We start from the raw sequence: 7,623 nt of genomic DNA, 5'->3' as shown, positions 1-7,623 counted from the left end.
AGAATTCGGTTAATCAGATCTCTCTCTCTCTCTCTCTCTCTCTCTCTCTCTTTCAAAACTCTTTCTCTCTCATTTCCTTCTTACTGCAACGCGTATGAATGTGTGTGTGTGTATGTGCGTGCCTTTGTGTTAGATTAGTTTGTGTTAGAATAAATAAAATCTCTTGTAGATTTTAAAAGGAAAGTGTCTTGTATTATGTGCTTTATGATTTAATGTCTTAAACTGTGATCAAGTTACCATGCTCTAATCAGTGTTTTCACGATTGTTTGATATTTATATCCGTTACAAGAGCTTATTACGGCTCGAGCAAATGAACGCTGGACGAATCAGTTGCTCGGTCGTAATCTAAACAACTCTTTATAATTCCCTAAATATTTCATTTGAGCTAATTTTACTTCCTAGGGTGTTTTCCCTACAGTAATGGTGGAGAATGCGGGCAGTTTAATCTAAATTTGGAGCACATATCAAGTCATTTTTCTTTTTATCAACGCAAATTATTAAACCCCTCAGTGTTTGTGTGACGTATGCAGCGCGCACGGCGCGGTCCGTTTGAACGAGTGCCTGAATGAGTGAGAGCTGTAACCCCAGTCTGCTGTCTTGTCTCTAAACTCCAGTCTGCAGTAAATTTCAGATCTGTATCACACATACTATAAGGTAAGAATTAAGCGTGTTCCTTAAATTCTAGAATGCCTTGTTTATAGCTATCCTGATGTCTGCGTGTTCCAGCGTCATTCAAATAGCTATAATAACGTTATTGTGTATCAGAGAGCTGAATTGAAACTAAACTGCATTTAGTTAAAATAGTCTGTGCAGGACGAATACTCTCCTCACAGAACGGCAAGATTGAGCGTGTTCCTCGATCTGTTTCTAAAACTATATATTTATAGCTAAAGTGTCAGTGCGTGTTCCACTGTACTAAATCTGCTATATTCTCCCTTGTAAAACAGTAACGCTATACGCTTGCTTGTTTTATAGCTAAACTGATTATAGTGCGTGTTCCACTGTACTCAATCTGCTATATTCTCCCGTTTGCTAAACGCTACATGCTTGCTTGTTTGAGCTCCCGAGCGCAATTTAAGTGATTTGAAACTGATCAAGTGAAGCTTTTGAACCTGTTATATTTTGCACGCAAAGAGACCCGCAGAGGTCGCGATTTTTCCATCTATTACAGCAGAAAGCTATCACTTAAAGTTTAAACCCCACGTCGTAAAACAGCTACGAGTGGTGTCTCTTATTTATAGAGTTGAAATGCGCCGACATTTCACGTAACGCTTGATTGTACGTGCATGTGTCTTTCATTTGTACAGTTACATGTATTTGATGTAATTCACATGTTCGCCACTATCATTTTGTTTGGTCGCCATAGTTACAGTCGTGGCACGGAAGTCTTAACCAACGCTTCCGGAAGAACGTCATTGTAAACAAACCGCACGGTGTTGCTAAAGCTAACCTCTGCAGTTGTTTACATTGAAGTTCATATGCTAAAGCCTTTAGCCTCGAAGCTAAGCTAGTTAACATCATTGTGTGAACGCAGTGTCTGTGTGAGCAACTATAAAGTGATTTAACCACCTAAAACACTTCAATTTTATGTACACTTGTTGGTCTTTCCTTCTTATTTTCCCCTTTACTTTCTCACTTATTACTTTACCTATATTTTACTTGAAAAGAAAAATATTGGTTTACAATTATTAATCGTTTTACCTGCATTTGACTTGAAAAAGAAATACTGGCTTACAATTTTAATTGTCAAATTTGAATTTAATAAAACTAATTAAATTTAAATTGAAACCCTATTTTTCTAGAAAGTAATTTTAAATGATTTCTACATTTCCAAATTTCCATTATTTCTAATTTCATAACTAAAATTATATTTTAGATCTATACTTAAGGTATAAATAAGCCTTGAACTTTAAAAGTTTAAGCAAACTTATTCCACCAAAGTTTTCCTAATTTTGACTCACATTTGTTCATTATTTTATTGCGTTATATCTTTCTTTTCCTTTTCTTGGTTATACACTTAGCCACTCTACTTTATTTATTCATTTACCTCTTTGTTTAATTCCCTTTTTCTTATCTCATCCCATTATTGTCATTTGTTTTCTCTTTCTTACCGTTTTCCTTTCCTCTTTGTATTCTAGCTTAGGAACGACACACCTGAGCCTTTTTAGGAGACATTGATAACTTATTACGAGTTTCAAACCAATCAGAGACAACCCTCTCTTACTAACATTTTTATTCTCATGGGTTAGTTGTCCATCAACTACCAATTATATCCTCGTAATTAGACAAAGGCTTCAGAGCCATTTGTGGATCTGGTCTCCTTTCTTCTCCTTTCCTTTTCCTCACGTCTTTCCTGTGCTCTCCTGATTTCTTCCATCCTATTCTTCACTTTTGTAGGGATCAAGCTTGGACGAACCATCAATCAATTCTAAAGAAAGAGAAACACAATCTTTCCAAAGAAACAATTCATTAGGTTTTTGATTTTAATCAAACCCTTTTGTGTTCTCCATACTCCCTGCATTTGTAAACGCAATTTAAATTTTGACATTTCCTCCAAGAACATTTAACAGAGACAAGTGTTGAGCAACCGTTGCCTTCACAGCATCCCTGGTAAGCAGTTCAACTGAAGGTGTGTGGTGTCAATCCTGTCAAACTAAGAAAAGAGGTATCAGCATTATTATTGTATTATTGTCCTTGCGAACATAAACAATAATATATATATTTTCTTTTCTTTTACTTTAGAAACAGCTTTCATTAATAGAAAATATTTATTTGAAATAAATATTTCTCTAAATTGAAAAAAAAAAACTTACAATTTGTTTTAACATTCTCTCTCTTTTCCCTTTCTCAGTTGAGTGACAAAGTCCTCACATCACGAGTTGAAAACAGTTTTTCATTAATAGAAAATATTTATAGAAAATATTTCATCTATTGAAATTTGTTTTAACTTTTTCTCTTTCTCTCTCTTACTCAGTTGAGTGACAAAGCCTTCTCATCACTAGCCTACCTGTCTACACTCTGAGACCAACACGTAGCCATCACACTTCATGATTGGTGTACATTCACTGAACGACACTTAGCTGTTCCACCACATATAGGCTTGCACCCCACACAGATCTGTGTCAGTCTCTTCTCCCCAGCGTGCCAACATGTCGCAGACGGAAAACCCCACTGCCCAAGATGTGGACGCCTGGCTCAGCGGCATTACAAACTGCCTCATGCCAAAGACAATTGAACTGTTATTATTTTTAATAATAATCATAATTCTGAGAAGATTCCCGACGCATGATTCAAGCCAGAACCAAGACCACACTGAACTAGGCAAGATAACCAATTCTCTAAGCATTGCCTTCACAGCCCAGCTGAAACTAAGTGACAAGCACATCACCCACCTACAGGAGGAGCTGACACGTGCCCAGAACCGCATAGACAAGCTGGAAGTGAAAGTCCAAGACGACTTCAAACGTCAGACCACTGAGTTCCTGAGAGAGCTGATGCACATCCAACGCTGCGCAGACCAGCACAAGGTGAAAGCTCAAGACAAACTTGTGGAGCAAGAAACAAAGGAACAAGTTGACAAGCTCCAAGAAGCCCTTGCAGTTGCGGAACGTGACAAGCAAGAATTAAAGACTGTCCAATGTCACCTGGTAAACCAACTAGAAAATGCCAATTCTGACATTAAAGATAAGAACTTTAAAATCAATGCTCTGGAAGACCATTTGAAATGGTACAGCACTGAAATGGACCATTTAAACCAACAATTAGACGATGCCAACGGCAAGCTCTACATGGTCAGAAATGAACTTAAACATGTTCACACCCAGAAACTAGAGTCAAGAAGGGAGGGGCCTCCCTCAGCATCACCACAGCTGAGCACAACAGAGTCCCCCATCCAAGAACTGCCATGCAACGGAAGAAGTGAGTGGCCACAACCCACAACATCACCGGCCTTCACTACAGAATTCTTCCCTGTCAACCAAAGAGAGCTCATCCATGCAGACCCCAAATTTGCACACGAGATGACCCTTAAAGACCTTAACAAGCTGGCTAAGAACATCACACAGTTCAACCCGAACTCCATGGAGAACCACAACATCCAGACTTACCTCCGAGATATTGACTTCTACCTACAGGTGAGACCCAATGTGACTGACAGAGACAGGTTGTATCTCCTCAGGTCCACATCCAGCCCAGAGGTACGAAGCTTCTTAGATCGACAACCTGTTCACGTTAAGCACAACTACCAGCTATTACGTGAGTCACTGATCAAAGAATTTACAGGCCCAGAGTCTGAACATGGACTATTAGTCGCCTTGGAAACCAAACAAGGTCGACAAGAGACTCCCCAAGCTTACTACAACCGTTTCCGACAAGCCTACTTAGGTGCACATCACGAACCTGAACTTGAAGAGGATGTGAACTTCAAAACCCTCTTCCTGAGAAACCTGCACCCTGGACTAAGTCACCATCTTGGCGTAATGGCCTGCCCAAGCACAATGTCAATCCAACAGCTACGTGACTTGACACACAAGGCCTACATCAAACAGAAGATGAACTCAAAGAAAGGTTTGAAAACAGCCACAATTTCAAACTCCGGCAGCCAAGACTCAAGCCGTGCACTGCAAGACAGCCAGTGGCATGACAATGCCACAGCCTGTCATAAAGGACACGGAGAACGTGACCCCCATGCCACTGACAGCTTCCACACCGACAGCTGGAAAATGCCATGGGACCAGCCACACTTCTCAAGAAACCCACCAGAAAGAAACATCTGGGATCCAAACTGGACAGCCAAAGTCCACCAACCAACACATTCAAATGCATCCACTGTGGGTAAGCGACGGCGGAACCCACCTCTGCATCACTCAGTTAAACACAGCACTGAGAACAAGAACGCCCAAGAACAAGACAGTTCCACCTCAGAAGACATGGAACAACTGATGAGGCAAATTACAGCGTTCTTTGCAAACAACATAAACAGCGACGATCACAAGGATCAGTCACCCTCGTTATGACTAGAGATGGAACGGAAGGTCAGTGATCACCTGATCCACCTTCCAAATGGAGATGACTGCCACCTGTTCTACAACAGCACAGAACGAAGCGGTTTCTTGCAGCCAAACACCGCTGGAAACTCAATAGTACCAGAGAACACAGTTCTGGTCACTCATCACCCACCAATAAACCCAACGAGTTCCCATCTCAAGAACCATGCTTGTGCAACAGTAACAACAGTAAGCACAGAAGGTCAGACAGTCTGTCACAACCAGAAGGCATTACAAAAGGAATGCAACGTAGGAGACAAAGTTTTGCACCACAGCTCAACACAGCCATGTCAAACTTCCTCCTACCTTCTGCCAAAGAACTTCCTGCCTCACTGGACTGACTCCCATCAAATTAGGGATGATCTCTCATCCCAAGTCCAAGATGCAAAGAGCCAATCTTCATCTAAGCCCTTCAAGAAAAGGGGGGAGCAAGACAGACTGAACCAGATCTGACCATACCTACACTGCACTACATTACATTTTACACTACACTACATTAACATACTCACCAACATGCTCTTCCTACAGACAGATATTAGTGTCAGAACCTAGCTCAACATCGACTTAGCTACATTCACCATAAGAAACATGCAACCATCTGCCCAACAAGTAGAACACCTTTCATTAAGCTGGTACATGACATCTTAGATGCACGCAGTAGTGTGAGCCATACCAGGAAACACTTAAGTGTTTTATTTTGTTTTGTTTTCCTCCTCCTCTCTTTCCCTTCTTCTTTATAAGGTAAAATACCTGTCTGCCCCATAAGGGTCAAGGTCATGACATTAGGATTGACGCACCACGCCTAAGGTCTGAAAGCCATTTGAAAATTCGAATGTGAGCCCGAGAGAGCTCCATGATGGGTCACATCATTTTTACCACAAATGATGTCACCAGAACAACCTAGAACAATTTAGAAGATAAGGAAACAAACAATTTAAATCACACAATTTGATCCAAGCATTAACATACTGAGACAATGTAAAATAACAATCCCAAAATTGAACTTAATCCATCAGTACTCAGATAATCTAATGCCCTGCACCAGTATAGTGGTCAATCATGGAGGTGTTGTTTTGTTGTTGCTTTGTGTGTGTCTGCTTCTGTCCATTTTTCCACAGTGTCCGCCGATGTCTTCATCTCAACACATCGCCGAACAAAGGGGGGATATGTAGCAACTGTGGACGAACCAGACATATGAATGATGATTCTTTCAAAACATAATTCTAATTCAGAATTGAGGTTCCGGCTCCGGACCGTCTGCAGATAAAGCCAGGCTGATTACTTTTACGACACATGCTTCCTGATAGCAGAAGCGACATACCAAAGGGTCACCCAAGAAGACAGAGAGACGATCCAGACCCTTTTGTTTCCTTACTTCACAGGAGAGCCAAAGAGACTGTTGAACAAATAAATCTGCTTCAAAATTGTTCCAACAATTTTAACGGACTTATCAAACATCTTTTAACTACATACATTTTGCATTATGTGTCCACAAGTACTACCTGTAAACAGTTAGGCTTTAGAAACACTCACAATTCATGTAAATGTGTTAACTCTTGACTGAATGACTGAAAGTATGCCTTATTTGGACTTAATTTGATTCTTTCCCCCTTTCCTATATCCTGACTTGAATGAAATCTGTTTAAAATGTATTGTATCCCATTTAACAGCAATTATGTTAAAATGGCAATCTGCTAAAGCAGAGACAGACCGGGATGTGACACTTATGTTTTATTGGGGGCAGAGGAAGGCCCTCTTGAAACAGGACAATGTCTGATTGGCCAAGACTCCTCAGAGGTGTGACAAACAACTAAGTTTAAATGATCATATTGCAAGATAGTGAATGGAGAGAAGTTGGTTAGTAAACGAACTGGAGTTGGTTAGTTCTGGTAAGAGAAACCATGACCAGAGTACCAAGAACAATGGAGTAACAAGAAGAACAGACCAGCCGCTCATTCAAGCCATCCAACCTTCACTCACTTTTCTTTTCTTTACTTAATTTTCCTTTACCGCTGAAAGTCTCGTGTCCTACGTTTCGCCGCAAAGTTCAACCAACGACTTTTGCCGCTTCAACTCCAGCGACAAAGAGACTTCCTTCATTGTTCCACACGGACCTGATCTGGACCAATCATCGACTTGGGAAACCCCTCTCTGCACGACGAGGGAAATTCACCTTTAAGTCAACGCAAGCAAGTACCTCCAGACCAAAACTGAACTGGTGCATAAATGAATGATTCATGGTTCGTTCTGGTCCTTGAAATGCATTGATAAGAATTCGGTTAATCAGATCTCTCTCTCTCTCTCTCTCTCTCTCTCTCTCTCTTTCAAAACTCTTTCTCTCTCATTTCCTTCTTACTGCAACGCGTATGAATGTGTGTGTGTGTATGTGCGTGCCTTTGTGTTAGATTAGTTTGTGTTAGAATAAATAAAATCTCTTGTAGATTTTAAAAGGAAAGTGTCTTGTATTATGTGCTTTATGATTTAATGTCTTAAACTGTGATCAAGTTACCGTGCTCTAATCAGTGTTTTCACGATTGTTTGATATTTATATCCGTTACAAGAGCTTATTACGGCTCGA

Source organism: Chanodichthys erythropterus, chromosome 5 (genome assembly GCF_024489055.1).
Source record: "Chanodichthys erythropterus isolate Z2021 chromosome 5, ASM2448905v1, whole genome shotgun sequence".
Lineage (NCBI taxonomy): Eukaryota > Metazoa > Chordata > Actinopteri > Cypriniformes > Xenocyprididae > Chanodichthys > Chanodichthys erythropterus.
Note: the sequence above shows the minus strand (reverse complement) of the source record.